This window comes from Myotis davidii, unplaced genomic scaffold (genome assembly GCF_000327345.1).
Source record: "Myotis davidii unplaced genomic scaffold, ASM32734v1 scaffold555, whole genome shotgun sequence".
NCBI classification, from domain to species: Eukaryota; Metazoa; Chordata; class Mammalia; order Chiroptera; family Vespertilionidae; genus Myotis; species Myotis davidii.
Window position 1 is genome coordinate 1,237,924 of NW_006286315.1, and position 9,729 is coordinate 1,247,652.

General features: G+C 49.3%; 1 protein-coding gene across 2 annotated transcripts in view; it reads right to left on the bottom strand.

Annotated features, from left to right (window-relative positions):
• The window catches only part of CDIP1 (cell death-inducing p53 target 1), a 32,820-nt gene that overhangs the window by 22,506 nt on the left and 585 nt on the right, over positions 1-9,729 (bottom strand). The window contains exon 1 of one of the 2 annotated variants that reach the window (XM_006757899.2): positions 869-984. The exons of the other annotated variant lie outside the window; for it this stretch is intronic. The gene's annotated coding sequence lies outside the window, so the exon portion shown is untranslated. Of the gene's footprint in view, positions 1-868; positions 985-9,729 lie in introns of those variants that run through there. 2 annotated transcript variants of the gene reach the window in all.

Sequence of the window (9,729 nt, forward strand, 5' to 3'; positions counted from 1 at the left end):
TTTCTCTGGAGAGTGGGATTTTAGATGATTTCTTTATATATAAACACACATACAGAAACTTTTTATTTATGTGTAGTTTCCAATGTTTCTAGTATGGTCAGCTCCTTTGATGTTCCTTCCTCAAAATGGTCACTATAATTGTGCTAAGTTTATGTGTATTCCTCCTCAGTCCAGAGGGTGACTCTAACTATAATCTGTTTTTTCCCCACAGGAAAAGAAATGCTCCCAGGAGCACTGGCTGTTTGCTCATTTTCCTCTCATAAGATGGTGTGTGGTCTTTCCATTGCTTCCATATGAGTTTGGTAGCATGAGTTGGTTCTCTGTACCAGGTCACCTCCCAATATTCCAGTAAAACTGAGGGTCTAGACCTGTTGTTGGACCATAAAGGCCATCGAAGGTAGTTCTAGCCTCAGAGACCCTAGTGGAGAGCCAACAGGTCACCTGGCAGACAAGAGCAGGTAAGAAAAACCCAACAGACACAAAAAACCTGAGACTAATGAGGTTACAGGGCTTGCCACTAGCTGGAGCCAGTGCTAGGAGTACAATTCAGGCCTTCACCTTGTCATTCAGCCACCTCCTCCCGCCCTCAGGGCTGCCTCTCTGGCAGGATGGGACTCAGGAGCTTCGTTCTGTGTTCTACTGCTGGCACAGAAGGAGGAAGTACATACAGACAAGAGAGGATGAGGAGTAAAGGATGGAAAAACAGATACAGCTGCACCCACCAGTGAATAAACAAGTCATCTGCACCTGTTGGACAGGCAGAACTTGGTAACTAAAAGACAAACTAATTTTAGAATTGCAATGAGTTGAGTCTAAACAACACTACTTAGGCAATCAAAACAGAGCCCCGAAAAGAAAAAATCCTTACCTCTGCCTTCAGGAAGCTGACACAAAACAAACTTTGGATTGACTCTATTTTCATCAGTTAGCAGAGAGCATGACATACCATCCTGACCCAGGAAAAGTGCAAGGCCTTTTAGTGCAGCCAAGCCACGTGGCTGCTACACAGTCCCTGCTACCCAGTTGGAAGAGTCTTATTTCAGACACAAATGCCTGTTGGCCTAGCTGGCCCAGGGGAGGAGTTCAGCCTGCAGCCAGGCCTTGCCCAAGTCCCCCAGTCCACAGGGGAGAGCAAACCTCTATATTTCCAAGAGAATAGCTTTGTCTTTCAGCCTTCACATGCCGAGTTCCCATATATACCTAAATATATATTACTAGAGGCCCGGTGCACAAAAATTTGTGCACTCGGGGGGGGGGGGGGGGTCCCTCAGCCCGGCCTGTGCCCGCTCGCAGTCTGGGACCCCTGGGGAGATAACGACCTGCTGGCTTAGGCCTGCTCCCGGGGGGCAGAGGGCAGGCCCAATCCCTAGGTGCAGCCCCTGGTTGGGCTCAGAGCAGGGCCGATTGGGGAGTTGGGGCGCTGCCCCCAGTCATGCACAGAGCAGGGTGATCAGGAGGTTGTGATGCCACCCTCAGTCACGCTCAGGGTAGGGCCGATTGGGGGGTGGGGGCCCCGTCCCCTGTCACACTCAAGGCAGGGTCGATGGGGGGGTTGCGGTGCCCCCCCGTCATGCACAGAGCAGGGCCAATCAGGGGGTGGGGGCACTGCCCCGTCACTCACAGAGCAGGGCCCATCGGGGGGTTGGGGTGCCGCCACTCTCACACTCAGGGCAGGGCTGATGGGGAGGTTATGGCTCTACCCCGTCACAGGGCCCGTTGGGGGGGGTTGGGGGGGTGCCACACCCTGTCACACACAGAGCCGCAGGGCGATCAGGGGGTTGGGGAGCTCCTCCCTATCAGGCACAGAGCAGGCCTGATCAGGGGGGTGGGGCGCTGCCCCCTGTCACGCTGATCCCGGTGCCGGGAGGCCTCGCGGCTCCGCTGATCTTGGTGCTGGTAGGTATATTACCCTTTTACTATATAGGGTAGAGGTCTGGTGCACAGGTGGGTGCCAGCTGGTTTGCCCTGAAGGGTGTCCTGGATCAGGGTGGGGGTCCCCACTGGGGTGCCTGGCCAGCCTGGGTGAGGGGCTGAGGGCTGTTTTCAGGCTGGGGGTGACTGAAGCTCCCAACTGCTCCTTTTTTTCTTTTTCTTTATTTTTTATTCTGGGCCAGCTTTAGCTTTGAGACTTGGCTCCAACTCTTTTTTTTTTTTTAAATATATTTTTATTGATTTTTTACAGAGAGGAAGGGGGAGGGACAGAGAGCCAGAAACATCGATGAGAGAGAAACATTGACCAGCTGCCTCCTGCACACCTCCCACTGGGGATGTGCCCGCAACCAAGGTACATGCCCCTGACCGGAATCGAACGTGGGACCCTTGAGTCCGCAGGCCGACGCTCTATCCACCGAGCCAAACCGGTTTTGGCTGGCTCCAGCTCTTAGGCCTCCGCTGTTGAAAGTAGGTTTCTGGCCTTTGCTTACAATGTTGCGATCCTGCTGGCTGAAGGCCGGCTGCGGACTAAAGCTGGTTTCAGGGGTTTTGTTTAGCTTCTATATTTGTTACACAGTTGCTTAGAGTTGCAGCTCAGAGGCCTGCAGCGGCAGGCGGGGAATGTTGGAGTCCTCTGTCACTGAAGCAAGCAAGCCTCATGTTAGTTTCAAGCTGCCTGGCTGCCGCCGCCATCTTGGCTGGCAATTAATTTATATATCGCCCTGATTAGCCAATGGGAAGGGTAGCGGTCGTACGCCAATTACCATGTTTCTCTTTTATTAGACAGGATAGCCTCCTCATTCCTCTCAGTTCAGTGAGGGCCCTGTCTCTGCATCATTTCAATTCCTAATTTTACAGGGCAATCTCAATTCTTTTTTTAAAAAATATTCACATTCTTTATTATTATTATTTTTGTTCTCCCCTGAGGATATTTTCTATTGATTTAAACAAATTTTTCTTTAAAGAGAGTGGAAGGAAGGGAGGTAGAGAGAGAGTGAGAGAAACATCAATGTGAGAGAGACACATTGATTGCCTCCCGCACGCATCCCAACCAGTGCTGGGGATCAGGGATCGAGCCTGCAACCGATGTATGTGCCCTTGACTGGAATCGAACCTAGGACCCTTCAGTGTGCGGGCTGATGCTCTATCCACTGAGCCAAACCAGCTAGGGCTAATCTCAATTCTTTTAAACAAAGTACTGCTGGTTGAAGAATATTAGTTGCAGTAACTTTAGTGGCAGTATGGCATGCTTCTGGATAGAATCGGTCAAAAGAAAAAAGGCCAAAAACTAGTAGGCATGTAGCAGATAAGTAATTATTCCTGGCATTTGATCTCATAATTGCAATGGCTAGATGTTGCCATAAACACCCTTTTAAAGGGAACACAGTAAGAAGTCATGTGACAGGACCGATGGAAAAAAACACAAAGATAAGTAGAACAGTCCAGTGGATTCGCTCAGGTACCAGGGGTGCTCAGTCAGCCTGCACTGCCAATCACATGAACTGGTGTCTGTAACAAGGACATGAAGTCCACAAGGTGAGAGGGAAGAGTGGGAACAAATCTAATCAGTATTTTAAATTATGTTACAAGAACTAATATATGGAAACTGTACTAAATTCATATCACTCTAAAGCAGTGGTTCTCAACCTGTGGGTCGCGACCCCTTTGGCGGTCAAATGACCCTTTCACAGGGGTCACCTAAGACCATCCTGCATATTAGATATTTACATGACGATTCATAACAGTAGCAACATTACAGTCATGAAGTAGCAACGAAAATAATTTTATGGTTGGGTCACAACATGAGGAACTGTATTTAAAGTGCCAGAAGGTTGAGAACCACTGCTCTAAAGGAGCATCTGACCTGAAGAGTCTACCCCTGCCTGTTGGGATAGAACTATTTTGGATTTTCTCCTTGGAAAAATGGGAGCTCACGTTATATCTGGGACTGCCTTATTTTTAGCCACGTGTATATTGCTCTATGAGTCATACATCCGACCACCTTTCAGACTGGAAACGTCATTAGGAATCACAAAGTCCAATGTCTCAGCTGACATTCATTTAGTCTTCTAAACATTTACTAAGCACCCTCCAAAGGCAGGACCAGGTACATGCTGAAGTAACAGTGGGCAAGGCAAGCGCCTCCCGGCTGCTCCGTGGCTACAAGAGATGCCCTGACTCACGCCCAATGCCCCTTCAGCTACACCTATCTCTGCCTTGTCTCTTTTTTTCACACATCCACCAAATGTTTTTCAAAAATGCTTAAGCAGGATTTTACTAGTACACTTCCAACCAAGTTCTTTGCACAGTGTTATTCCATCGTGTGAGTTTACATGGATTCCATGCACCCAGAACAAAGAGAGAAAAAAACACTGAGATGATCTGACCAGTCCCGATTTTATCTCAGAGAGGACAGGGCTCAGAAGGGGAACGGAACCAAGGAGCGCACACGCTGTCTCCTCAGGGGAAATGTCAGTGCCTCTGCGCTCACAGGCCACTCCAGGACTTTATGAGATAGACCAACTGACTTTAGAACCTAACTACTAAACATTCCGTTGGGAATTCAACTCTGTATTCAAACTGTGTTTTCCACACTTAGAGCGATGGAGCACAGACAGAACATGGTCCCTACACCTCTGCACTACACCAACATCTGCCTTAATGGACCTTCCATGGGGGAGGGGCCTGTAGAATACAGCAATAGGTCAAACATACAGCACATCAGATAGGGAGGCTCGCTGTGGAGGAACAAAGAGTAGGACAAGGAGTGCTGTGGCCTGCTGTTTTAAGGAGGGAGGGTTTCTCGGAGCTCCAGTGGCGCAATCGGTTAGCGCGTGGTACTTATAAGGAGGGAGGGTTTCTGAGAAGGGAACATTCAGGCAGATGGGACAGAGGTGAGGAGCAAGCCTTGTGTGAAGCTGTGGAAAGAGAAGCTAAGTTCAACACGGGGGGCGGGGGGCGTGGGGGGGCGCTGGGTAGAGTGGATGCCAGGAGAATGTGAAGAGCTGAGGGAGTGAGGCTTAGCGGGCGGCTCGGGTGATATGCCAGGTCCTCAGCTACTGAAGGACATCCACCTTTACTCCGAGTGAGCTGAGGGCCTGAGAAATGGGGTTGTCCCATGGCTCTCCACATCTTGCACTGTGCCTAGTGTACTAACATGACTCCCTAAGAGTCCTGGTATCAATAGGTGGCTACTGGAGGTGGGGAAGCCTCCAGGGCATGGCCACCACCAACAGCAGGCACAGCTTCCCTTTGGCCAGTTTGACTGGGGCTACACTCAGGGGAAATGGGTCACAGCGTGACCTTCGTGCTCCCCAGGAGAATCAGGTAAACATACATGTAACCTGACCTGTCCACATTGGACAGACATTGTAGCCTGAACAGCAGGCAGCATAGCATATGGAGGAGCCCTGTTTGTTATCACTACTCCTATCACCATGATGCATGTCTGAGTGGCCTTCCAGACTTTTCTCTGCACCTTAATCCTTGACCTGTCAGCAAGTATTATTAATGTCATGGTTCAAAAAGCTCTCAGATCCACTATCTCATCTGCTGGTCAGGTAAAAAGAAAAGTCTGGACTTGGTCTCTCTCTACCACACTGCACGCCAGCCTCCCTAGACTGTAACTTGCCCGTCTCCAAACTAAATCCCTCTCTGCCCGCATCAATGGACCCCTCCACAGGTCATTCTCTCAGCCTCCAAACACTCTCCCACCCTCTATCCAGCAAACCTGGCCCTTTCCTGTAATTCCCTGCCAGGAAATCTTTCATCCCTCACTCTTCCCCATCAGAGAACACTGGGACTCTCCCACTTGTATCAGCACATGGCACATGATTGTTAAATAAGCAAATCCGTGAGGTTTGGGGTTAAATTAACTAGGGTTTCTATGCTATTATGTCTAATCCAAATGCCCATTCCCCATAGCCTTTGGGCCAGAACAGAGCCTCAGCGGAGATGCAGTCCATGCTTCTTGATGGAAGTGCTTTTGTTTATGGCCAAAAATTCAGACAAGAAAAAAGAACACACCCTTTCTTGAGTCACAGTCAACTCCATGGAGCAGTTTTCACAATGGGGCTGGGAGAGCACACGTTTCGCGCAGCCCCTGCAGTTTCAGGGGAGCAGGGTCTGGAGCCCTGCTCTCCATTCTTCAGCCTCGGCTGCTTCGTGCCAGTGCTACCTCCCGCAGCCACTGTGCTGACTACCCAGGGAGAACGCTTACAAAGGGCGCACACTGCAAATGAAATTTCATTCCCTGATGCTTCCCCAACCTGTAAATTGTAAGGCTACTGCTCTTAATGCTAATTAAAACTAGGACAACCATATTTCACTTCTTCCTGAATTAGTAAGGGGTTAGGACAGGGGTGGGCAAACTTTTTGACTCGAGGGCCACAATGGGTTCTTAAACTGGACCGGAGGGCCAGAACAAAAGCATGGATGGAGTGTTTGTGTGAACTAATATAAATTCAAAGTAAACATCATTATATAAAAGGGTACGGTCTTTTTTTTTTTTTTTTTTAGTTTTATTCATTTCAAATGGGCCAGATCCAGCCCGCGGGCCGTAGTTTGCCCACGGCTGGGTTAGGATCTCCTCAGACCCCACCCAGGGAAACCGCTCCATGCTTCTTCACCACCTTCTACCTTCTCTGGCCTCCAGCTCTCCTTGAAGGAAAAACGCAGACACTGGAATAGATCTGAATTCAGACTGAATCAACACTTACTGAACACATTACGTATCTAGCATGTTCACAGTTTTTACTGGACCCTCATGACACCTCCTTGTGGTAAAAATAGATGGTGCTGGGTCACCCAATAGACAGACATGCAGGAGCTCATAGCACCCACAGATCGGGAGCACCAAAATGGTGCTGAGAAATGTCTTCTGGAAAAATTATGCCACCAAAACCACAACATAACTGCTTTCATGGGAAGAATCAGAATGTCACTGACTTCCTTACCCTGCAATGCATGGTTCTGTACTTTGCCTAACATTAGGGGACCCTAGTCTTTTCAGCACATACAGGGGATACAGGTCTTCATCTGGCCTGGGCATTGCTTTGCACCTTTCACAGATGTACCAAGTGAGACTCTGGGAGGGCAAATGCCTGTCACACAGCTTGGAAGTAAGAGAAAGGCCTCCAGTGTGGTGCCAAATCTGGGCATTTCTGGTCCCAGGATCCCACCATTATCACCAGAGCCTGCTGACTCACAGAGTAGTGGGGAGGGGACAGGTTTGCAGGCTCAGGAGTGACCTACCTATATGTCCCTAGGTGGGTGGCCCTCTCAGGGGGAGGGGTTCTGACCCAGGGTTCGGCCCAGCACCCCCTCTCCTCTGCAGCACTAAATTGCAATGCAGGGAGTTGTCTTCCCAGGAATTCTCTGGGAGAGTCCTGATTGTGTAGAGATGAGGAAACGGAAGCCCTTTGTGGGGTCCTAGAAACCACACTTCCATTCTGTGAATTCCATTTCCAAGTCCCCTCATGGGGGCACAATAAATCTCATGCCACCACTGCTGGCCTGGCTCTCCTCTCTCCTCCCACTAAGGACCAACATTTTCTGTAGGAGTTCCCAGTGCTTGCTACCTTCTCAACAGCAAGACTTCATTCCTCCACGTAAGGACAGAAACATCAACATAAGATGCCATAACTTTAACAGCCACACTTCTCTGTGTCCTCTATGAGTAAAAATATGCTTCTGAAAGTGGAGGTGAATTTTCTCAGGACCTGTCTCTTCTCTCCCACTCAGACAATTAGAGAGGGTTAGGGTTGGTGTCTGTGGCTATGGAACAAAGTACCTGGGCCCAAGGGACTCAAAGCTCACCAACCAGGCTACACAGCCCTGTTCCCCTAGAGCAGTGGTTCTCAACCTTCCTAATGCCGCGACCCTTTAATACAGTTCCTCATGTTATGGTGACCCCCAACCATAAAATTATTTTCGTTGCTACTTCGTAACTGTATTTTTGCTACTGTTATGAATCATAATGTAAATATCTGATATGCAGGATGTATTCAGGCGACCCCTATGAAAGGGTCGCTTGACCCCTAAAGGGGTCGCCACCCACAAGTTGAGAACCGCTGCCCTAGAGCTTTAGAAAACATACCAAACCAGCAGGTTCAAACTGGGCCAGCTTATAGTATAAAGAGCAGAAACAGAGTATGGAAGCTGATGACATAAATCCATTACTGCTAACATGATCTGCTAGGGCCATCAGGGCACATTCCATTAGCTCCCCCTCAAAACAATTTTGGTCCCTTAAGTATTATTCTGTCACACAATCCATGTGTGTGCTCTTCAGGTGATCTAAAATTGCCAGTTTAAAATCTTTGTAAGAGCCATGTAAAACTTTCCTGGCCCTAGCTGGTTTGGCTCAGTGAATAGAGCGTCGGCCTGGGGAATGAAGGGTCCCCAAATTCAATTCTGGTCAAGGGCATATGCCCGGGTTGCAGGCTCCATCCCCAGTAGGGGGCATGCAGGAGGCAGCCAATCAATGATTCTCTCTCATCACTGATGTTTCCATCTCTCTCTCCCTCTCTTTTCCTCTCTGAAATCAATAAAAAGATATTAAATAAATAAATAAAAATTTTAAAAAGGATCCCTGGACTTGGGTAAAGACGTTTAAAAAAAAAAAAGGAAAGAAAAAGAAAAAAGAAAAGAAAGAAAGAAAACTGAAAACTCTTTCCTGGTTCCAGAGGCCCATCCATGGAAAAACCTCCAGCTCCTCAGGATGGGAGACAAGACAGATTTTTCAAACACCCAGGGCTTATGTTAATTCCAAGACTCCACTTAATTACTAGCATGATTATTTGGGAGGAAACTAGACTGTTTACAACTTTGACACGCATAAAAAAATAAGATGGACTGCTGGATGGTTAGATTTATGATGAAAATATGGTCCAGTGTTCCACATTCTAGCTGGTGTTCTATGGGTGTTCACTGTAAAATTTCTTCAACTCTTCTGTATGTTTGAAAAATTTTCCGAATGAAATGTGCAGAGAACAAGGCAGAGCTGGCATACCTCTCCTTACCCAACCCTTAGGTCAGCCCTGAGGGAAGAAACAATGTACCAATACACACTGCCCTGCCCAGCAGCAGGTCCCAGAATACACACAAACTGGTCTAAATGCGATGCCCCGGCTTCTCCATCCTCCTCACTCTAGGACAGAGGCTCTCAGCCGCAGGTGTGCCTGAGGATTACCTGGGAGCTTATCCCACAATTGCTGAGTCTGGAGCTCTACGAGTGGCCCCAGGAGCCGTCCCTTTCCACGAGGGCCCCCGTGATTCTGACGCAGAGGATCTCAGGCCCACGCTCGGAGAAGCTAACAGCTGCTTGCTCTTCACCTGACACCTGTGGAGAGGCCTCCTGGGAACACGTAGAGGGAAACTGACACACACACACACACACACACACACACCCATAAACAAGGGCCCAACCCCGAGCTCACGTGACCCGCGAGTTCAACTGTACCAAAATCCTAGATGGCATGAAGCTGGGCCCAAAGCCATGCAGGTCACTGTCTCCCAAACCGGTCCCGGCGCGCGCGGCCGAGAGTGGGTGCAGGGATTCCCTGACGTTGGTGAGCCAAGGCGCAAGGGAGGCAGAGCAAGGTCACCCACCAAGGAGCCCTGCAGCGACTTCTTCGTCGCCTGGACTCCCTTCACAATCCCCTTTCCTTGCAAAAACAGCCATCGCGGAAAACCGGACAGGCATAGGATGTGGGAGCTGTGATAAGCGGGACGCCGCGGAGCGGGCCAGCAGCCCCAGGGAGTCCCTGCGCCCGCCCGCCCTGGCCTGGCTAGCTG